General features: G+C 34.4%; 1 long non-coding RNA gene across 1 annotated transcript; it reads right to left on the reverse strand.

Moving 5' to 3' along the window:
• Positions 1 to 8,821: 8,821 nt before the first annotated feature.
• On the reverse strand, positions 8,822 to 22,533 carry LOC131859558 (uncharacterized). The gene is made up of 2 exons (XR_009359233.1): positions 22,201 to 22,533; positions 8,822 to 8,989 (listed from the first exon to the last, which is right to left on the reverse strand). It is a non-coding gene; the product is annotated as an uncharacterized LOC131859558 (long non-coding RNA).
• Between the last annotated feature and the right edge of the window lie 3,291 nt (positions 22,534 to 25,824).

The raw sequence follows: 25,824 nt of genomic DNA on the forward strand, positions 1-25,824 counted from the left end.
AATCAGGATCAAAGAAGGAGATGAGTGGAAGACAACATTCAAGACAAATGAAGGACTGTATGAATGGTTGATGATGCATTTTGGGTTAACTAATGCACCGAGTACTTTCATGAGGTTGATGAATGAGGTATTGAAGAAATTATTGAGTAAGTTTGTTATTGTATATTTGCATGACATTCTAATTTTTAGTAAGGCAAAAGAGGAGCATTTGTTGCATTTGAGACAAGTTTTGCAGAGGTTGAGAGAAAAAAAGTTGTTGATAAATCTTAAGAAGTGTACTTTCATGAAGGAAGAGATAGTCTATTTGGGATTTGTGATATCTGGGGATGGTTTTAAGATGGACCCTGAGAAAGTAAAAGCAATTGTTGAATGGCCTACACCGGAAAGCATTGGAGAGGTAAGATCATTTCATGGATTGGCTACTTTCTACCAGAAGTTCATCAAAAAATTTAGTGCAGTTTGTAACCCTATGACTAAGACAATGAGGGGAGATAGGAAAGAGTTCAAGTGGACCACCGGAGCAAACAAAAGTTTTGAACTGTTGAAGCAGAAAGTGACTAAGCAGCCTGTGTTAGCTTTATCGGATTTCAACAAAGTATTTCAAGTGGATTGTGATGCAAGTGGAACTGCAATTGGAGCCGTATTGAATCAGGAAGGGAGAGCAGTATCTTATTTTAGTGAAAAATTGAATGATGCCCGAAGGAGATATTCAGTGTATGATCAAGAATTTTATGCCATAGTTCAAGCCTTGAAGAACTGGAGACATTACATGTTGCCTAAGGAGTTTGTGTTGTATACGGATCATCAAGCTTTGCAGTATTTGAACAGTCAAAGTAAGTTGAATCAGAGACATATGAGATGGGTAGAATTTTTGTAAAGTTACGCCTTTGTGTTGAAGCATAGAAGTGGAAAATCTAAAAAATTTGTCGATGCATTGAGTAGAAGAAGGAATTTGTTGACAGAGATGGGAGTGACAGTATTAGGATTTGAGGAATTGAAGACCTTGTAAGATGATGACCCGTATTTTGCAGATCCTTGGAGAGCATGTAGAGAACCAGTTACGGTGGATAGAAGCAAGTGGTTGGATTACTTCATTCAGGATGGGATATTATTCAAAGGAGTTTAGTTGTGCATACCTAAGAGTTCTATGAGGGAGAATATAATAAAGGATAAACATAGTAGAGGATTAGCCAGACACTTTGGTGTTGATAAAACAGTAGCAGTGGTGAGTGAGCATTACTTTTGGCCCCAGATTCATAAGGATGTTAGGAAATATGTGCAAATTTGTAGAGTTTGTCAAGTTGCAAAGGGTAATAGTCAGAATGTGGGATTGTATAAACCTTTGACAGTACCGGAGAGACCTTGGAAAGATATAAGCATGGATTTCATACTTGGATTGCCTAAAACACAGAGAGGGAATGATTCTATATTTGTAGTAGTGGATAGATTCTTGAAGATGGCTCATTTCATACCTTGTAAGAAGACATCAGATGCAGTGCATATATCTGACCTATTTTTCAAGGAAGTGGTGAGATTGCATGGATTACCTAAGAGCATAGTTTAAGACAGAGATACAAAGTTTGTTGGTTATTTTTGGAGAACACTTTGGAAGAAGATGAAGATATATTTGAAGTTCAATTCTACTTTTTATCCACAGACTGATAGACAGACATAAATAGTTAACCGGAGCTTGGGAAATTTGTTAAGATGCTTAGTTGGAGACAAAACCGGAAGTTGGGATTCGATTCTTGCACAAGCAGAGTTTGCCTACAATAATTCAGTAAACAGGAGTACTGGAAGGACATCTTTTGAGATTGTTATGGGAGCACACCCTAGAGATATATCAGAATTAAGAGATATTAGCGGTGAAGACCGGAGAAGTTCAGAAGCAAAAGAATTTGCAGATCACATAAAGGACTTACATATTCAAGTTAAGAAACATTTGGAGGACATGAACAACAAGTATAAGGAGAAAGCAGATGAGAAGAGGAGACATAAAGAATTTGAAGTTGGCGATGAAGTGATGGTGTATCTGAGAAAAGAAAGATTCCCGGTTGGAACTTATAACAAGTTGCAGATGAGGAAGTTTAGACCTTGCAGGATTTTGAGAAAGTTCAATTCCGGAAATGCATATGAAGTGGAGTTACCGAATAGTCTGAGTATTTTACCTATATTTAACATTGCAGATCTACATTAGTATCATGAACCAGAATTCAGTGAGGACAATATTGCAAACTTGGAGAAATAGTTGCCTCAGAAGGAACTGGATCAGATTGAAGAAATTTTGGACAGTAGGATTGGGCATAGTACCCGGAGCAATCAGTATAAGGAGTATCTTGTAAAGTGGAAGGATAGACTAGTTGATTCATCTTGGATTGCTTAGGTAGAGGTAGACCACCTTGGTTTTCCTCTAACCCCAGCAAAGTGAGAAACTCACTTTTTCAACAACCCCAAATGTCTAATGCAAGAGCACCCCGGTTCGTGACAATCTTGCATCAGCCAAAAAATATTTCCTTTCTGATTTCGCTTTCTATTTTACAGTTTTAGCATTTCATTTTGCATTTTATTGCATTGGCTCACCGGATCTCGAGGAGTTGGATTTTTTCTTGAAGACTTGATCATCTACCTTATTCCCAAACCACAAAGCATTTGGATCATTTTTAGGCAAGTTATCACTACCGGTTTCCAAGACAGTTTTCTAGTACCGATTGCCTGGACCTATTTGCATTTGTAATCTATCGGATCCCTTTCGTAGCTTGCGGAGCCCTTAGCATTTATTCAGATGTTCCTTAGCGTGTGGCCAACTTTCCCCTTGATCCGCACTTCATCATTTGGATTTTTCGGAGGAATTTCTTTGACGGAGGTCGACCTTGTTCTTTTTTTACATGTTAGGTCTTATTCTTTGGCATTTGATCCCTTTTTGAGCCGACCGGATCCCCTTGGATTGTATAAATCATTGTAATTGAGCATTAAAATATAGATCATTTAAGATATAGAACATAGAAGATAGATCCTAATATTTGTTATGTAATTAAGCATGTTTTAGCAGGCCAATGAGCCGATTTCTGTAACCCGGTTGTTACCAATTGATTGTAATCAGTTTTCAATATATAATTCATTTAGTTTTGCATTGCCTTCATCATATCCTTATGTTTCCGTTGTGCTTACTCTTGTTGACCGGTCCAGACTGATCTCTTTGGGGTCCCTCCTAACCGGTGACTGCACCAAAGAGTTTAAGTCAAATATAGGAGCAACAAAGAGTTTTGATAAATTGAAGCAAAAAGTCACAAAAAATCTTATCTTGGCACTTTAAGATTTGAATAAGGTATTTCAGGTAGATTGTGATGCTAGTGGTAATGTCATAGGAACAATATTAAGTCAAGAGGCTAAGCCCATTTCTTATTTCAATGAAAAGTTGAATGATGCAAAAGTATTTTGTTTACATGATCAATAATTTTATGTTATAGTTTAGACATTATCATTTTCTAAAAGAGTTTGTCTTATTTATTTCATCAAGATTTATAGAATTTGGATAGTCAAGGAAAGCTTAATCAAAGGCATTTAAAATGAGTTGAGATTTTGTAGAGTCAAACTTTTATTTTGAAACACAAGAGTGGAAAGTCTAACAAAGTTGTAGATGCCTTGAGTAGAAGGAAGAATTTATTGACACAGATGTAGATTGAAGTTGTTGGATTTCATGAACTCGAGAGTTTACATCCAAGGGATCCTAATTCTTGAGAGAGTTGGAGAGCTTGTTTGGAGCCTATTACTTTAGACAGGACCAGATGGTTGGATTTTTTAATCCAATATGGCATGTTATACAAAGGAAGCCCATTTGTGCATTCCAAAGAGTTCCATTAGAGAGAACTTGATTAAGGAGAAGCATAATAGAGGGTTAGCTTGACACTTTGGTCAAGATAAGACCATTACTCTTGTCAATGAGATTGATTATTAGTCATGCAATTGTAGCAATATGTTAATATTTTTTGCAAAAATGTAGAGTATGTTAGATGAAAAAAGAAACCACACATAATACAAGGCTATATCAACCATGACTGTACTAGTAAGGGCATATGAGGATATTAGTATGGATTTTGTTCTTGGTTCACCAAGGACATAGAGAGGACATGATTCCATTTTTGAGGTGGTGGATAGATCCTTAAAGATGGGATATTTCATTACTTGAAGGAAGACTAATGATGTTGTTCATGTTGCAAGGTTATTTTTCGAAGAGGTGGTGATGTTGGGAAATAAACAGGTTCAATACCAAAGATTGTGAAGGTCAATCTCTATCCAATAAACTAATCAAAGGATGAGATTCAAGGCTTAAATAGCAGCAACATGAAAATTTTAAACTCATATGCAAATCTGAAAATTAAGTTTCCTTAATTGTGGAAAACACATGATTAGATCCTTCTTTATGATGCCAAAAAATAGTCTATTAACCATGCTTAATAAACCTGTCTTGTGTGAATTTATAACAACAATAAATAATTATTGTTAACATAATATAGCAATAATAAGGCATAAATCAGAAACATAACATTCACACATAACACGGGATTTACATGGGGAAACCCTTGTGGGAAAAAATTCCACCAAAAAGAGAGGACAAGCTTGTATTAACAACAATAAAAGTGCTTGCAGTACATTCACTTCCATTCTCCTTTTTGTCTCCACCATAGAAAAACCTATGTATATATGAACAACCACCTTATGACTCCCATTCATCCTTCATTCCTATAAAGAAATCTACATTCAATTGTTCAAAATTGTATTGCACATAAAATATACTCCCAAAGGCTAAATTTGTAGAATGGCAAAAGCTCCAAAACCACCAGCAAAGGTTCCCAACAAATATTCTTCATTCCTTACTACCACAACCCTCGGAATACCTCCACAAAACTCAAAAATACATTGGTTTAACTTCCAATACCTTCCCTCCAACATGAACACCTATAATTTCAAGATAAACATTACATTAAATGTAATAATTAATCGGAAACCAAGAGACACATGTTGCCTCTTCCATACTCCCACTTAGATAAGCCCATAGGTCACTATTTTTCCACTTTATAAAGTCATGAAATATCTTAGTCTAGATATCCATAAGTGGGGAAAACAATATTAAATATTTTTGTTCACAACCCACTTTTACTGTTGCTAGTGTAACCCATCACCTTATAAATGTATTACAAACAATGGTGAGAATTGAATATTACAAATTGTTTTCCCAATACATCCTAACTGCCTTAGGACACTTTCCAAGGATGTCAGAACCATGTCATAGGATTTACAAGGTAGATGGAACCTCAATCCTAACATTCTCTCACTTGACATCATATATTGTAAATACACCCATAGGAATCACAAACAAGGGAAAACTATCCCTTAGTCATCCATGTACCATCTAAATCTTCACCATTCTCTCATGATTCAACAAGACGCCTGCAAAAGAAACCACAATAACCACCATCAAACAACAATCTCCTCATTCCTCCAACATGTCACATATGGAAGAAAAAAGGAACATGCCAAGGTGAACCATGTCAACTGTCACTAAAACCTGCACCAATCTCTACATGAACATAAGAATCAGATTCAAATGATAACAAAATCTCTTAGTAAATGCCTTACTCATAACATCTGAAATAGCAACCACGACAAATTGCTATTCATCCAAGCTAACCATACCTCAAACCAATGTATACCAACATAGATAAAACTTCATGTTGTCAACATATCAACTCTAAATCTTTAATCAAGTCTTGTATAACCATCCACCTATCTCAAAGCAACATGCCAATGCACAAATGACCACAGACAAGGTCAACTAACAAAGTCTGCTTTATCACTAAAACAATCTTGTGGATATAGATCCACATTTGAGTCATCTCACTACAATCAATAGGCTATACTCACCTACAAATTGTATAACTCATAGATACAAATCCAATGAAACATGTGAACTCATTATCACATCAATAATCAACAAACCAAAGATATCAAAAAAGATAAATTGACATATATCCAAAAACTCCCACTACACGAGTAATGCCAAATCTAAAAATGATCAAAGCATGTGAAGTCCATCTGTAGTACTTCACATAGAAGATGTGACTAACTCCTCTATCACATAATGTCAAGTAAACATACATGATTTGCAAATATTGCAACCAAAAAAGGTGCAATACCTGTCTCACCATCAGTCTCCATGGTAATCCCAAGTTCTTCACACTCAGTCATGTGTATACAAACATCCAAGAAGAAAAACAAGACCAAAGAGAGAACCTACAAATCAAACCATATCCTTGTCCCACACTAACATGTACCAAGACATGTAGTCTAAGATCTCCCTCATCATTCCCATACTGAAAGGATGTCAACATCTAGCATTCAATCAAATGAAACATGACAACGATAGATGTAAAACTCTCATACCAAAGGTAGATCAAACAAACCATCCATTCTCACAACAAAGGGAATTATAACCAAAGCCACAAACCATTTCCTATACCTCTAAATAATTCCTGAAAACTATATCCATAGCTTAAGACCAACAATAAGGAGAACAACAAAATCCATAAAACCATGCATATTCTTCTCAAACAAGTCCTCGAAACTTCTATATTCAAAACTTATTCTCGTGAGAAAAAAAGAAATAGATAAAGAATGTATCTGATAATGAGGCGAACAATACCTCTCAGATTATTAACCTATCGAGTAGACCAAGAGCGGGAAACAAGATTGTCATGTGATCACAACACCAAGCAATAAAGCTTATAATAAATGGCAGTCTTCTCTTTAGGTCCATAATGGATTCACATCCATAACTAGGTGTAGTCTCCTCAGTCTTCTCTTTAGGTCCATAATGGATTCACATCCATAACCATGTAACCAATCTCTTCAAGCATCATGACAACCGTCTCCTAACTCAAGATCCTCCATGGCCCCAACTTGATCAAAGATCTCAACCAAGAGGTAAAAAAAGGAAGAGTTAAACCACGATCCCCAAACCAAGAAGATATAACTACACATTATTTGTCAATAGAACCAAAGATGTCAAATTCACTTTACAATTTGGAGGCAGAATCCAAGAGCTCCACATGACAACAACACCCATTGCAAAAGATCATCCATCTTCTAATCAAAGATTGTTCATGGATCACAATACACTGCAACCACAACAACTTAGAACCAAAGTCTTGAAACAAAGAAGATAGAACACATTATGTGACTACATAAAGCTCCCACTGGAAGTGATATTAAGTAGTACATGACATCATGAACAACATCATTACCAAAACTCCACTGAAAGTGAACAAAGCTTCTCATGCACCATAATCTACAACTAAGATTCAAATGATCAACTATATTGTGTACTCCGAATAATAATTTTCTCAATGGAATCAAAATACTAATGTAATAATGGTGAACAACATCAAAGGCTTACCAAACCGAATCCTCATCAGGAAATCTACAAGATCAACTCATATGCAACATCTCAAAGAAGAAATGCATAATTAGTGCTCCAATATCAAATAAGTTAAAGATTCAACCTCACATCAGTGTCATGCATAACAAAGCTAATCAAGCATAACATGTGGACTTCCAAGACTCGGGGGCACCAGAATCAATGCTAGACATGTTTCGCCAAAAAACCCACATAGGAGTAACCATAGATCAATAAGAACATTCCAAGCAGCCATGCAAACCAATAGTTATCTCCATGAAAAATATCTTGAATCCAACCATAGCACAAATATACATACCATAGATTTTAGATAACATGTAAAACTTGCAAAACAATCACTGTAAATTTGAGATACATTTAAACATCCAAACATTCATATTGTACATGTTATTTGAATAATGAAAATACCAAAAATCTACAAAACCCAACAGCTAAAATAAAGAGATCAATGCAACCCAAGAAAGGAAAGGAAAGTTGTTCAGGAGTTTAAACCATATGAAACATATTAGCTCCACAACTATCAATGAGGTCAATGGCTTATCTTCTAGTGTTGTCATGTAACCATGGGCTAAAACCATGAATCCAACATAAGAATTCCACATTGTAGTCCAAACAGCTAGTGTATCTCCCTATGACTGGGATGTCCATAATCCAACATGAACACCTTCTCACTACACATGGTCACAACATAAAGGAACAAAACCACCAAACAAGAGGATACATACATATTATCAAACTCTGTGAATATCCATAAGCATGAGAAACTCCATGAAGATCCATAAGCATGAGGTTCAAATGCCCAACATAGATTACAGTGATAATATCCATGGCTTCCAATCTCACAAGTCTACAAAACAAATTTTTAATTCATAGAACATTCATTGCAACCCCAAAAGCCTTTCAACAACCTTTAATTCCTTCTAAATGATTTCCACAAGATTTCCAAACTAAGAAACCACAAATAGAGAAATACCTAAAACTTTTAACCTTTCCCTCAGATACCAAATGCTGGAAAATAAACAAGTTCAATACCAAGGATTATGAAGATCAATCTCTACCCAATAAATTAATCAAAGGATGAGATTCAAGGCTTAGATAGCATCAACATGAAAATTTGAAACTTGTATGCAAATCTGAAAAATTAAGTTGTGTTAATTGTGGAAAACCCATGATTAAATCCTTCTTCTTTATGATGTCAAAAATCAACCTTTAACCATGCTTAATAAACATGTCTTATGTGAACTTATAACAACAAAATAATAATAGCTAACATCAGCATAATATAGCAACAATAAGGCATAAATCAGTAATATAACATCCACACATAACATAGGATTTACATAGAGAAACCCTTGCAGGAAAAAACTCCACCAAGAAAAGAGGACAAGCTTGTATTAACAAAAATAAAAGTGCTTACAATACAATCATTTTCATTCTCTCTTTTTTCTCCACCATAGCAACACCTATGTACATGTGAACAACCTCCTTATGCCTCTGGCCATTTGTTTTTCATTCCTGCAAATAAATCTACATTCAGTTGTTCCACATTTCTATTACACAAAAAATCTACACCTAAAGGTTAAATTTATAGAATGGCAAGAGCTCCAAAACCACCAATAAAGTTTCCCAAAGAATACTCTGTATTCCTCTCAACCAAAATCCTTGAAATTCCTCCACGGAACTCAAAAAGACATTGGTTTAGCTTCCAATACCTTCCCTCCAACATGGACACCTATACTTGCAAGATAAACATTACATTAAATATAAGAAATTATCCAAAACTAAGAGACGTATGTTGCATCTTCCATACTCCCACTTGGAGAGGTCCATAGGTTACTCTTTTTCCACATTCTTAAATCATTAAATATCTTATTCCATACATCCATAAGTGGGGGAAACAATATTAAATATTTGTGTTCACAACCCACTTTTACTGGTGCTAGTGTAACCCATCAACCCTTATGAATGTATTACAAACAATGGTGAGAATTGAATATTATAGATTATTTTCCCAATACACCCTAAGTGCCTTAGGACACTTTCCAAGGATGTTGGAACCATGTCATAGGATTTACAAGGTAGATGACTCCTTAATCCTAATAGGTGAGACTACATGGTCTACCAAAAAGCATAGTTTCAGATCAAGATATCAAGTCAAGATATCAAGTCTGGTGGTTATTTCTAGAGGACATTATGGAAGAAGTTAAAGACAAATTTGAATTTAAATTGTGCACACCATCCATAGACAAATGGACAGAACAAAGTGGTAAATAGGAGTTTGGGTAACCTCCTGAGATGCTTACTAGGAGATAAGACCAAGGGAGGGGATTTGATTTTTTCACAAGCAAAAATTTCTTACAACAACTCTATCAATAAGAGCACTGGTAAAACACCATTCCAAATTATATATGGAAGTATACCTAGAAATGCTTCAAAATTAAGGAAGATGGATAAAGGAGAAAAGAGTAGTGTTGAAGTTTAAGACTTTATAGAGAACTTGAAGAATTTGTATGAAGAGGTGAGAAAGAATATTAATAAGATGAATATTCAGTGCAAGGCTAAGACAGATGGAAAGAGAAGATATAAGAAATTTTAGAATGGAGATCAATTCATGGTTCATTTAAGAAAAGTGATGTTTCCAATTGGAACATAAAATAAGTTAAAGATGAAGAAATTTGGGGCATGCAAAATCCTGAAGAAGCATGATTCAGGAAATGCTTCTAAAGTAGTGTTTCCAAGTGGGCTTAACATTCCACCTATGTTTAATATTTTATAATTGACAAAGTATCATGAAGTGGGTATTGGAGATTAAATAGAGGAAGTGCAGTGGAATATTCTAGTACCTACTTCAAATAAGGAGGAGATAGAATACATCTTGGATAGTTGTGTGGGTAGAAGAATAAGAAACAAGTAGTATGAAGAGTGCCCATGTAAATAGAAAAGAATACCTATTGAAGATTCATCTTCATCATTCTTGGTCTTATTCATCCCAATTCTCCTTTGATTTAGTTATTGAATTGTGTTTTTGTTCAACAATTTGGAATTTTAATGTTAGTTTTAATTTGCTTTAGCTTGTCATTTTTAAACACATTTTTAAATTAATGGTCAATTATTTAGTGCTTTGCATAAAATGTCATGTACACTATATCTCCTAAGGATTTTATGACATATACTTTGGCTTCAATCAGATTCATTGTTTGAATGTGTTTCTTTATGGAGACTGAAACTTAATATTTCGATTCAAAGGAGGGAGAAAGTGTAAAGATAACCAAAAAATATTACAAAGATATTCTAAATGCAAAAAAGCACATAATTCCCTTATATTGAATGATGTTCAAAGCTAGAAGTGAAAACAGTGGACAATGTAGTGAAGAATTCTTTGGAGCACAACAAATCAATAAGGACTCTCTTTTGCTTGGGACCCTCCAAGTCAATCCAAACCAAGAAATTTTGGAAGTTATTAGAAAGAATATGGTTGATTAAAAAATGTTTTCATATTTCTAGCTTGTTTGGAAAATGATAATCTTCCATCCAAGAATTTTTTAATGAATAACTACTTAACTTGTGGGGGGAGACATATCATTTTTTTAAATGTTACAAAAGGTTTCATATGTTAGTTTTCTTCAAACATCATGATATGCAACAAAGGGTTTTGAGTAAAATATACTAGAATATAGGAAAGTCCATTATTAAAACTATTTCTTGGTCCTAAAGGCTTCTAATGATTAAATTATTGCTTGTTATATCTCAAATTGGGTGACTATTAGAAATATTCTACTAAATTTGTGCACCTTTTTTTCCTCAACTACTTAATCTTATTGGCTAAATGTTTTAGGTAGAATAGGGCTACATAGCCTCACATTATATTAAAATCCTTCTTTCATTAAATAATGAAACTCAAATCCTTTAAGTCATCAAATTTAAGTCGGGGAAAATGTTGATAAATATAAAATTGAATGTTTTGAGGATTTAAATGATTGTTTCTTATGTAAGAAATGTGGGCATTAAAATAAATATTTCTTTAGTTATTTACTTATCTAACAATAACAAGCTTGTTTCTTAAAAAGTTTCATAAAAATAATAATGAAAATCATATGAGCTATGATGAGGTTCAAAAGAAAAGTTTGGGAGGAAAACTCTGATATGAATAATAGCAATGATATTAGAAAGGATAAATAGATATGAAATTTAATATAGTAGGTGAACTTGAGATTCATGCAATCAAAACATTTCTAGGAAGAAAAATGATAAATTAAAAGAAGAAAATGTTGTAAACAAAATTCTAATTTCCTTAATGCTACTATTTATGTAATCTTACAAGAAAATCAAATTAATAATAAGAGTTTCTTAAATCCTATATTTCAATGGATTCTTTGGAACAAAATGTTATGTTGGAGAGCAACAAAGATGATAGAAATAAAAGTAAAATAATTTAATAAAGGGGACAACTCTTAGAAATCGAGAAAGAAAAACAAAGAAGAGAGAATCCCAGATGTTTTAATAGATTATTTAACAATCAAGCACCTATAAATCCCTCCTCTTAACATATGTTGATTAAATATATTAGTTGAAATATTAGGGGATTTAAATGTCCTAACAAAAAAAATATTGTATGAAATTTGTATAACAATAAGGACTTAGATATGCTTCTACAATAAATTGACGGATTTAAATTTCACTTAGATAGTGTCTTGAAGTTTTTTTTGGAATAAAATTTTAATTTTCATACTTTTGACCATACCAAGAAATAAAGAAGGTGCTACCATTTTGATCAATAGGAGATGGTCCAACTATGTTAATAATTTTGGTGGTTCCCCTTGCTATAAAGAAAATTGGGTTATCATTGAAAATGATAATATCAAATTTGATATTTGTTCTATATATGCTACAAATGATTACAAAGATATAATAAAGCTCTAAAATTGGATTGTCTCATCTCTATGAAAAATTTATTGGATTTTTGGTGAAGGCTTTAATATGATTGAACGCGATGAAGATAAAATTGGTGGATTCCTTTGATATGGAAGGGCAATGAGCAATACTTTTGGTTAAGGAAAAAAATATGTTGAAACTATCTGATGCAACCAAAAATAATAAGGAAATTTGGTTCACATGGTGCAATAGTAAAAAAAATGGAAAGATAATATATTCCACGTTAGATAAATTGTACACCCATAAAATTCATTTCTAATTTAAAAATAATAATTATGGATCAAATCAATCTATGTATCATGTATGATTATTATCCTAGTGAAGCCAATACTTTGATTAAAGGTACAAATAATGTTTATAACATTAGAAATGAAAATGTATTCAAAATAAAAAATAAGTTCATAAAGAACAAAGATTGTTGGGAGGGAATTAGGATCTTAGGGAAAATTAACAAAAAAAATATTGTCAAGTTGAAAATTAACTATTAGAAGAGCTTGGTGAAAGGCTACAAGGCTACTTTTCAAATTGTTGGGCAAAAATGTGCTAGGGATAGAATAAGTTTTAAGAATAATATTTAAGAGAGATTTCTTACTATTGAATCTAAGCTTCAACTTGATCTTAGCAATGTTGATTTTATTGATGAAATAGAGGAAGTAAGCATAATTTGGAGACATTTACAAAATAAAAATGCATAGAGAGAGTTTCAAAATATTTCTTTGATATGTTAAAAAAGGGAGTATAAAGAGACTATTGGCAAATGATTTCTTTATTGCAAATGATAAAAATAGCACATATAGAGATGTTCAAAATATTTGTAAAATATTATCCCTAAGAAAATTAATTAAGAAAAGCTATAATATTAAATAATAATATAAATAAAGAGGAAATCTTATTGAGACAATAGAAAAAACCTTGGCATTGATAGATTGTCTAGTGAATGCTACAAAGCTAATAATAAAGATTGGAGGATTCACTTTCAATCTACAATCAGTAAAAATATCACTAGAAGTATTACTAAAAACATCAAAAATTGAAAACCCATTACTTTATTAAATGTTTCCTACAATATATATCCTAAGGTTTCATCAATGAGTAACAAATATCCTTTCTAAGATTTATCAAGAGCACCTAAACAGGCAAATATTTTTCAAGCAACTATAAAGACAAAAAAATTCAGGGAAAGCAGCACAGCACCCTGTTTAAAATGTTAGGTAAAATGAAGAATCGGATTTTTTAGTCAGACAAAAGCTGAGCAAATCTTTATGCTTTGATACAAATTGTAGTGTCCTGAAATGGAAGGAATCTCACAACCTAACTAGACAGAATAATGGCGGTACGAAAAAGATAACAACTAAATCAATAATTATTATGAAAATACGCACGCCCACCTCTTTTCTCTACTGTTTAATTTCTGCACGGACACAAATCAATATTAATTGGTTTGCAAAAACTGCACCTAGTAACAATTATGTAAATGTCACAAAATCAAGATCAGGGTCAAGGCTGTAGAATTTTGAACCTGACCTATCCTCTTTGAACCAACTGATTAGCAAACAATAACAGCAAAAAGAAGAAAACACCAATATCTTTATTGAAGCTTAATTAAAAAATTACATAGAGGTTGTATATATAAAGAATTTGTAGTCTAGAAGAATAAATAATAACTGCAGTTCTAAATATATTCCTAGCTTTGCATGGAAAGCTACTAAGGCTCTCAAACTAAAAAAAGCAAACTACTCCCTAAATTAAGAATACAATAAGTGCATGCACAACATGCTTTATTTACTAAAAACAAACTCATGCAAAAAGCAAAACTAAAAATAGTCCTAAGGATTCATGCATGCTGGAGTACATGCTTTATTTGCATGAATAAACAAAAAAAAACTATTAACTAAAAATAGCTTATGCATGGTGATGAATGGATAGCTTCATGTCCAAACTGGAGTTGCATGGAGCTGCATGCTAGAGCAGCATCACTTATCAACATATTCCCCCTTGATGCTGAGAGGGCTGACAATCTTATCTCATAGTGCTATAAACTGAGCTTTCGCAACCACTTTGGTGAATATATCTGCTAGCTGATCCTGGGTGTTGATGTGCTTCAATTCGACATCCTTCTTTTGCACCAAATCTCGTATGAAGTGATATTTCAAATCAAAATGCTTAGTTCTGCTGTGATGAACCGGATTCTTAGCTAACTTGATGGCACTCACATTGTCACAATAAATTACTGTAGGCTGAATTTGTTTTTCTCCAATTTCTTCCAAAACTTTTCTGAGCCAAAGAGCTTGTGTACCTGCTGAGGTAATTGCAACATACTCCGCTTCTATAGATGAGAGGGCAACAATACTTTGCTTTTTTGAGCTCTAGGTAATTAAACCAAAACCAAAAGAAAAACAATTTCCAGATGTAGATTTACGGTCATCCATACTACCTCCCCAATCTGAATCACTAAAACCTACTAGATTGAACTTTTCAGAAGGGTAGTAATGAATACCAAAACTTGAATTCCCTTTCACATACCTCAAAATCCTCTTGGTTACTTTCATATATATTTCAGATGGATTTGTCATATACCTTGAAACAAGTGAAACTGAATAAGCAATATCTAGCCTCGTGTGGGTTAGAAACATCAAGCTCCCCACAATACTTTTGTAAGTTGTCTCATCAACTAAATCAGCACCATCATCTCTACATAACAAATCTCCATGAGCACTTGGAGTGGAGGTAGGGTTACAATCAGTCATATTAAATTTCTTCAGCATATCCTGTGCATACTTTGTTTGACAAATGAAAATCTCATCCTTACTTTGATAAACCTCCATTCCTAGAAAATATTTCATTAGACCAAGATCTTTCATCTCAAATTCTTTCATCATAGCAGCTTTGAATTCATCTTTCATCTTAGAACTACTACCCATATACAAAAGATCATCAACATACAAACTTATGATGAGAATATCAGTACCTTCTTGTTTGTAGTATAGGGTAGGATCACTCTTACTTCTCTGGAAGCCATTCTCCTGAAAGTATCCATCAATCCTGGCATACCACGCTCTTGGTGCTTGCTTGAGGCCATACAAAGCCTTCTTCAACTTGTAGACATAATTATCTTTTCCTTCCACTTCAAAACCTTGTGGCTGCTCCACATATACTTCCTCTTCTAAGTACCCATTCAAGAAGGAACTTTTCACATCCATATGATGTATGCTCCACTTCTTCTGAGCTGCTAATGAAATCAGCATTCGTATGGTCTCTTGTCTTGCTACTGGTGCAAATGTCTCTTCATAGTCAATTCCATATTTCTGTGTGAAGCCTTTAGCAACTAATCTTGCCTTGTGTCTTTCAACACTCCCATCACTGTTAAATTTGGTCTTGTAGACCCATTTGGTGCCAATCCTTTTTTTGTCATGTGGAAGTTCTGTTAACTCCCAAGTGTCATTCCTGTGAATGGAATCCATCTCTTCTTCCATGGCTTTCACCCAAACTTCATTAGTACATGCATCTTCAAAACATGATGGTTCAAAATCAGCCTTGGCCAATAAAGCAAAATTCACTGTCTCACCTATTGGGTTTTCTTCATGTACTTGATTTCCACTCTTTTGGTAGATATCACTCAATCTCCTTACTTTCCTTGTAGAACTTGGAGAAGAAGCTGGACTTGAACTTGGTACTAAAGAACTTGATGAAGGATTGCTTGGTGGAGTTAAACCACTAGATATAGAAACATTAGATGGCTGCTCATGATCAATATCAGCAATTATATCATCATTCAAAATAGATTTTGGCTTCTCAACATGGCCTTTTTTATGACCATAAACTCCCCCTTCATCAAAAATCACATCTCTTGAGACAATAAGCTTGTTAGTGAGGGGATTATACAATCTATAAGCCTTGCTTTTCTCACTATACCGAATAAAAATACACGACTCACTCTTTGCATCTAACTTCTGTCTATTTTGATCCGGTACATGCACATAAGCCAAACAACCAAAAACTTTGAAATGATTAACATTAGGCCTTTTACCATACCAAGCTTCATAAGGAGTCATCTTTTCTAGTGCACTGGTGGGGCTACGGTTGAGGATGTACACCGCTGTAGCAACTCCATCTCCCCAATAAGAATTGCTCAATCCCTTGGTTTGTAACATGCACCTTGCCATTTCAACCACAGTACGATTCTTCCTTTCAGCTACTCCATTCTGTTGAGGTGTGTATGCAGTAGTAAGTTGCCTCTTGATGCCATTAAAATCACAATAACTTTGGAAAGCCTTTGAGCAAAACTCTCCTCCACGATCAGTCCTTAAACATTTGATCTTGCACCCTTTCTCATTTTCTACAAGGGCTTTAAACTTCTTGAATGTATCCAAGGCTTCATCTTTGGCCTTCAAAAAATATACCCAACAATTTCGTGAGTAATCATCAATAAAAGTGATGAAATATGATGACCTACCCAAACTCTTAGTCTGCATAGGACCACATATATCTGAATAAACAAGCTGAAGTGGGTGATGAGCCCTCCATGCATTGCCCTTTGGAAACTTTTCTCTTGCATGCTTTCCTTTAGCACAACCTTCACAAACCTCCTTGTGTTCCTCAACCTTGGGCAAACCAGAAACTAATGCATGTGAGGTTAGAAACTTCAAACTATGAAAATTTAAATGCCCATACCTGAGATGCCATAACCAACTTGAATCCTCATAAGCCATATTTGCCAAACTGTTGTTATGTTCACCAAACCTCAAGGAGAACATCCTATTTCTTGTCATAGGAACAACAGTGATCACCCTATTATCCTTATTCTTATCATAGATAGTACAAGTCTTATTCTCAAAGACTACTTTATAATTTTTCTCACATAGCTGCCCAACACTTAACAAATTGTGCTTCAATTGTGGAGTATAATAAATATCATGAATACTCTTTATACCTTCTTTTGTTTGGACCTCCATAGCTCCTTTGGCAGCAACCTCCAATGATTTATCATCACCAAGCTGGATCTTGGATTTGAAACTTCCATCCTTTGTTGAGAACAACTTCTCATTCCCTGTCATATGGTTAGAGCATCCAGAATCTAGGTACCAAACATCTTTACTAGTATTTTCACCCGTGGCATAAGATAAAAATAAGTGATCAGAAGGATTGTCACTACTTTCTTGAGCATAGTTAGCACTTTTACCTTCTTTCAATCTGCATTCTCTTTCAAAGTGGCCATACCTATTACAATGGTAACATTGAACATTTCTCTTATCAAATTTGCCTCTACCTCTTCCTCTGAAACCACCACTTCCTCTTGAGCCACCTCTTCCTCTACCTCTTGAAGAATTTTGGCTTTGCCCTTTACCTTGGCCTTGATTGATTTGGGCACTACTGCTGCTTGTATCTTCATCTTTTGTGATTAGCAATTTCGAGGAAAACGTTTTCTCTACACACTCAAAAGAATCTTTCAATCTTTCTTCATGAGACATTAGGGATCCAACCAGTTGATCAAACTGTAGTTTTGTCAAATCCTTGCTTTCTTCTATGATTATTGCTACATGATTCCATCTGGGTGTCAAAGATCTCAACACCTTTTTAATCAAAACTTCATTGCTTACAATTTCTCCAAGTGTAGCCATTTTATTGACTACATCTTTGACTCTGACACAATAATCACTTATACTTTCAGCTTCTTGCATCTTCAAATTCTCAAACTCTCGCTTCAATGTCTGAAGCTTGACCACTTTAACTTGATCACTACCCTGGTAAGCTTCTTGTAGAGTCTTCCAGGCATCTTTGGCAGTTGTTGCTCCTGATATTCTTGGAAATAAGCTCTTATCAAGAGCTATCTGAATGTAAAACAAAGCTTGAGCATTCTTTTTCCTTGCTTCCTTTCTTGTTGTTCTTTCATTGGCTGTAAGGGCATTCCAATCAGTTGGCTCTTCATAACCTGAATCAATAATCTCCCACAAATCTTTTCCAATCAAAAAGGTCAGCATCTTAATGCACCAATAATCATAATCATTCCCATCAAATTCTGGAATGGGCATATGGTTAGAATTCGACATGATTAACTTTGGCGAAATTCCAACAATAAAACTTTAACCCAAAACAATTTTACCTGCTCTGATACCACTTGTAGAATTTTGAACCTGACCTATCCTCTCTGAACCAACTGATTAGCAAACAATAACAGCAAAAAGAAGAAAACACCAATATCTTTATTGAAGCTTAATTAAAAAATTACATAGAGGCTGTATATATAAAGAATTTGTAGTCTAGAAGAATAAATAATAACTGCAGTTCTAAATATATTCCTAGCTTTGCATGGAAAGCTACTAAGGCTCTCAAACTAAAAAAAGCAAACTACTCCCTAAATTAAGAATACAATAAGTGCATGCACAACATGCTTTATTTACTAAAAACAAACTCATGCAAAAAACAAAACTAAAAATAGTCCTAAGGATTTATGCATGCTGGAGTACATGCTTTATTTGCATGAATAAACAAAAAAAAACTATTAACTAAAAATAGCTTACGCATGGTGATGAATGGATAGCTTCATGTCCAAACTGGAGTTGCATGAAGCTGCATGCTAGAGCAGCATCACTTATCAACAAGGGTTGTCTTAAGGGGTTCTGGCAATCAAGATTATTTGCACCGTTTTTTATACTCTACATTTATTATTAGACATATAATGTTGTTGCAAATAATCTTACAGATCTTAGAATGTCTTATATATGCTCAAGTAATAGTTTTCATATTATTAAAAAAACATCATCAATTTCAAGTATTCTTTTCCTTTTATAACTTAAAGGAAATAATCTCCACACTCAGGAATGACAAAGTTTTGTTTATTTAATGGATTCAACTACACTATCATTTATTCCAAATTTATAGATTGACAAGCAATGCTTCACAATTGTAACATACGTAAATTTAACTGAAACATTTATACAATAAATAAACTGGAAAAACAAAACTAGTCGTTAATAAATAAAACCGCTAGCATGATCAATTTTGAACTCAACATAAAAGGAAGAGATTTTTATTTTTTTTAAACAAAGATAACAATAACTGGAAGTAATTATATTGAACTAAATCAAACATATATGTAGGATAAGGAAATAAACAACATTGCATTACATGAAAGAGAGAGAGGATTTAGAGAGTACATTTCAACTGATGCTAACATTCTGAACTTCATAACTCTGTCATGATACCAGTGACGAGGGAAAGTATCATTAGCGTTTTTCCGCCCAACCACAGACTATCTAGTCCCCTGTGCCATATCCAACTAAATTGGCTTGGCCCTTCGCAAGGAGGTAATGAGAAGAGGAACTCAATGCCATCTGAGACTTGGTGTTAGGACCTACACGCATTAGCTTGTCATACACTAAGGGTAACTCACTACTAGCATGATGTTTCTAACTAGAGGTGTATCTAGTACTAATGATCAGACGAATGCTTGCATTACGCAGCACCACCTTGGTCAAGGTTTTGCACTGCAAGCATGAATTAACGCATTGTCAATGATCTCAACCTTCTCAGCAATAAGTCTAGGTTCAAAGGAGTTAAACTAAACTCAAAAGGGAACTAAAGCCAAACTTATGTTTAGCGTTCATTTGTTAACAGTTTCAGTACTCTAAAATGTTATCGTTAATTTCTTTCTCATTTAAGATTGCAATGATTTATGATGTTTTAACTAAATCTCTAGCTTGGGAAAATAGGGGCATAAGAGCCCCGTGTTGTACATCCACCTCATAAGTATGGAATAAATATATGTGTCTGGCATGTCCTTGTTGTACTGGCATCTTGAGAGTAATCTCTCAATAGTGATGCTATCTACATCGATGTACAACGGTGCCCTTCCACCCACAACCTTCCTAGGCTAGGGTATTAGTTAATTTCATAACCAAGAGGGGGGTAATCTCAATTAGATAAGTTGTCCGACGTTGACGTTTTGACTAATCAGATTTAGACAAATCTAAGTAAGCTTAATTAAGGGGTCAGAAGTCTTCTAAACACAAGACTAGACAAGTATCCGTTCTAAATCTGAGGGACACTACTTGCATAATTGTTTCCATCTTATTACATTGTTTAAGGGTTCAATAATCCATATATTATACACATATCGGTATGAAGTATTATACATCCATGCTTACATACAAACACACACATATATATGCACCTGTGTTGCATGGGTACCCGTACCCAACCCCCTAGAATGCGTACCAGAGACTGGTATGCGTCTCCCGTATCGGAGACCCGTCAGGAGACGTCTCTACACATAGGATACTCCACGTCAACAAACCCTGCCGTCTCCACCCTAAATAACACGCATAAAAGTCAAAAAGTTTGTCGCGATGCATGGGCAGAAGAAAAAACCACCGACGTGAGACCCATTTTCAAACATTTGTATGACATTTTGATTTGACTCATTTCACATTTGTGTACTTAAACTTCAAAGTGAATGTTAATTCTTGTTTTGAAAGTTCAATGTCATTATATTTTCAGATTTTCTATAAATTATTAATTTGTATTTTAAAAAAAATTGGCATCTCCAAGTACCCCCATCTCCTATTTTGAAAAAATAGGCGTACCAGTACCGGTACCAGTCTCCAACGTCTCCGAGTACCCCCGTACCCATGCAACCTTGATATGCACGTATATATGTTTGTATATATATATATATATATATATATATATATATATATCTCCCCATATTCGTTTGGGTTGTTAAAAAAATGATACAAACTAACAGCCCCTATTTTTAATAACCGAATAGGATGGATTGCTCCTTTCAAGAAACTTATACATTAACTCATTTAAAAATAAATAAATAAACATCAAAATGGTTGCAGTTACAGAGATTAAGATGGCCATTAGCAAACAATGAGTAGGCTTCTTTTCCATTTGAAGTATTCTCTAACCCTACTAGATAGTTAAGAGAAACCACAATGTTCTAGAACTATCTGACATTTTTTTTAATAGAAAATGCAATTAAATACATACAACCATTCACCCAATAATCTTCCATTATATGTATACATACACATACATATATATTTGTATACTTGTACATTGATACACATGTATGTGTATATATATAAATCTGTATAAATCTAAGATATGTCAGAATGCAGAGACAAAATACATAGGTTGAGACTTCCTACTATTCTTTCCTCCCTAATAATGCAAATTCCCTAATAATGCAAAATTTTCAGAAATTTATTTACCTTTCATGATACAGGAAGCAGAGGTAAGACACATTTCCATTCCTCTTTTGTTTGCAAAATATTCAAACCCCTTAACCCAAAATCAGTAGTACGGGTTCTTAATTCTTTTCTCTCTTCCTAAATCAGATTTAAGAGATAGAATGATCATTCTTAGATGTACAGGAATTTATACATACATCATCTTATGGAAGAGAAGAAGAAATATACAGTTAAACTATATAAACCCTTCTTAAATACTAATAACGTAGTTATTTCTGAATTAATAGCAGATAAAGAAATGGCAGATGTAGTACGTATATTACCTTTTTTTTTTCAAACTACCCAAAAACCCTACTCAGTGTTCATGGATTAACATCATACTAGTCATGAATAATTGCTTAAGCAGAAACAGTAACTAATATACTTTATAAGACAGCATAAAGGTTTAACCCCATACAATTTCCAAGTAACTCTATAAACTCTAAGCAAGTTACATACAACAGTTGTATTTCTGCATTTCTCCCACTATATTTCCGAAATTAAGAAATAATGAAAGAGTAAAGCATAAATCGCAAGGTTCAAGAAAGGTATTATGACCTGGTATGATCTATAAAAGATGAAATGTTTGGTAAGTGTCTTCCGCACTGCAAACCCTCTATACTTCGAACTAACAGAGCTGAAAAGACTGAAAATGCTGAGCAACCCTTGTTTCGTGTCGTTTTTCCAAAAGCTAGAGTGAATCATTCTATTTCCCTATTCTCTTATGTATTCAACAAAAACGTTTTTCCTCCTTGATTCACCCTAATACTAGGCGGAATTCCAAATCCACCCAAGGAGTCACGAGAAAAACATAGCATTCTCCTCAACGCGTTTAGCATTTTGGCTTCCTGGAGAAGCTTCTCGGCACACGATAATAATGCTTGTGAAAAAAAATTCTTCTCTCTTTTTTTGATATCATTGGAAGTATTGATCATATATTAAGTCTTTCTTTTATTTTTAATTCAAATGCTTGATAGAGAATTATATCTTTCATATTGATAAAAGGATTAACTTCAAATTCGTTAGACTTCCCAATATATCTAGGTTGTGCGATTATATTGCATAATATGCCTTGCGTTTTTTTTTTAAACAAACTTCCATAACTTAGCCGATAAAATATATCATTCCAAGTAATATAGAAGTTCAATGAATCGTGCCATGAAGGGGGGGTGAAATATTGGTTTTATTAACTTGCTATGTGCCACATTATACATTTTGTGGCTTAGGAATAGCTTCTTAATTTATTATATGACAAGACACCCCCATTAATTTTATTTACTTGTCTTATTGAAATTGCCAAATAAAGTTGGCTAGATATTAATTTATTTATTAAAATAAACCTTGTCTATGCAAGATAATTAATGTGATATAAATATATATATTCATATATATTTATATATACGACTTATATTTCTTATGTATACCTAACTACGAGAGCATGTATACGATCGTGTATACATACTTTTGTACCCATGTATTCACATAAGAGATATATTTATATATATACGATATAAACATTAGTCACTGCAAAATTTGATTAATAATTAATAAAATAATTAATTAATAATAATTATTAATAATAACATATAACCTCGAAAAGCAACAAAATCTAGGGTTATGAACCCTAAAGTTTCTGCACGAACCATCTAGGTTCCTGACGCAGTACCTAACAAGGTTTGACAAGGTCAACATAAGTTTACCTGACTCAGGTTAGGGTTTTCAGATGACGTTGAGTTCTTTATTTCCCTTACCTCCCAACCTGATGATACTTTCCCTCCCTTCGTAGAGGACGACAATCTCCTGCACACACTTGGCCAATGTAATCAGTTAGATCCAAATCTTGTCATGTTCTAACAATTCATAATTCATTGACAAAGGTAAAACATTATGTCACAATGTTAATTGTAAATTCATCAATTAACCAATTAAAGTCCATCAAATCATCATTGTAAGCATAATTGTCATCATTCTAATATGCATGAACATTTGAACATATTCATCAATTAAAGCATTAAAACTAGGGCACATTCATTCCATTTAAACATGAAAAACTAGGGCACGTTAAACATCTTGCAAGTATATCATAAATGCACTAGGGTAAACATGTATCAGGGCGTAAATACTGCATATTAACAACTAGGGAACAAGTGGGATGTAACATATCCTTCCCCTTGTGAATCGACGTCCTCGATGATTTTAAGTATCATTTAAAACAAATATGAACATAACATTGTTTATCCAGCACTAAAAAGGCAAAATAAGTTTAGATGTTAAAAACATTGAACAGATGGGGGAAACGTTGATGGATTTCATTATAATCCTCCCAAGTGGCACTATCCTTAGTGTATTGGTCCCACTCGACCTTGCACTAAGTAACTTCTTTGTTACGTAAGCGTTGCTTACGTACCTCGAGCACCCTGATTGGCTCGATCATGACCACCCATGGGTCCTGTACCTGCAAGGAGTTCCAGTCAATCATGTGCAAATTTTGAAACATACTTTTTCAAATAGGAAACATGAAATACATCATGCAACCGTGCAAGAGCTGGTGGTAGAGAAATTCTGTAGGCAACTAGGTTTATGATTTCCAGCACTTCGAAAGGTCCAACATATCGTGGAGCTAATTTGGAGGACTTTCCAAATTTTATGCTACTTTTGTTTGGTTTCACCCGTAGAAGCACTTTCTCTCCCACTACAAACTGTCCAGGAGTACGCTTTGCATCTGCATAGTTTTTCTGTCGATCATTAGCTTCTACTAACCTTTTTTTGATCAGCTTAACTTGCTCCTCCATTTCTAAGAGCATTTCTGGACCGAGGGTTATCCTATCTTCCAGCTCATCCCATCTTAATGGATGACTGGTAAGAATTGTTATAGGAAAATTTGACCAATGGAAGATATTCCTCTCATTTGTACTGTTGATCCATGCATTACATTCTCAAAAGGTCTTCTAAAACCTGGTTGACTCTTTATATCTGACCATTTGTTTCAGGGTGATAGGCTGAGATAATGTTCAATTGAGTTCCTAAGGCTGCAAAAAGAGTTTGCCAAAATCTGGATGTCATTCTGGCATCCCTATCTCAGATTATTTTCTCTGGTACTCCATGTAACCGAAATATCTCTTGCAAAAATTTATAAGCTATATGGTAGGTGCTCCATCTGATAAGTTGCTCGGTATAAATTGAGCCACTTTGGTCAATCTATCCACCACTACTAGAATGGCATTATGTTTATTTCTGGACATAGGCAATCCCTGGATGAAAATTCCATGTTGATTATCTACCATTTCCAGTTAGGTATTGCGTTAGGTTGTAACAACCTTGTTGGGTGTTGATATTCAGCCTTAATTCACTGGCACTCAAAACAGTTGGCCACAAAGCTTGCGGCATCCTTTTTCATTCCTTTCCAGAAATATAAAGGTTTGATGTCAACAAGTAGTTTAGTTACTCCCGAATGTCCAGAGTAAGATGCAAAGTGTACTTTCAGCACCAATTTTCTCAACTCGAAGGACTTGGGTATATACATCCTACCTTGGTATCTTAATAGTCCATTTGTTTCAAATCGGAAGCCTTCATACCTTGGATCCTGGGAATCTATTCGTAGAGCCTTTTTCACCTGCTGGTAAAATCTATCCCCTCCTTACAACTGTAGGACTCAGTTTCTGAAATATGTATGCATTGCAGTGATGGTAATGATATGACGTCTATGACTCAATGCATCTGCCACTCAGTTTTCCTTACCCTTGATATAGTTGATCTCAAAATCGTAATCCAAGATTAGTTCTAACCATCGTCTATGCCGTGCATTAAGATTGGGTTGAGTGAAAATATATTTCAACCCTTGGTGATCTGATCGAAGCTCGAATGGCTTGCCTAGCAAATAGTAATGCTACATTTACAGAGCATGCACTATTGTTGCGAGCTCTAGATCATGCGGTGCATAGTTTTACTCATAATTTTTAAGCTTCTTGGACTCATAGGCAATTACTTGTCCTTTTTGCATCAGGACTCTACCCAATCCTTACCTTGAAGCATCAGTCACTACTAAGAATTGGTCATCTGGATCTGGCACTTTTAGAATTGGTGCAGTAGTCAATTTCTCTTTAAGGAGTTCAAAAGCTACCTGGCATTTTTCTGACCATTCAAATATTTTGCCCTTCCTCTGTAATGATGTGATGGGGTGTG

The sequence above is a fragment of the Cryptomeria japonica genome, chromosome 10, assembly GCF_030272615.1.
Source record: "Cryptomeria japonica chromosome 10, Sugi_1.0, whole genome shotgun sequence".
NCBI lineage: Eukaryota > Viridiplantae > Streptophyta > Pinopsida > Cupressales > Cupressaceae > Cryptomeria > Cryptomeria japonica.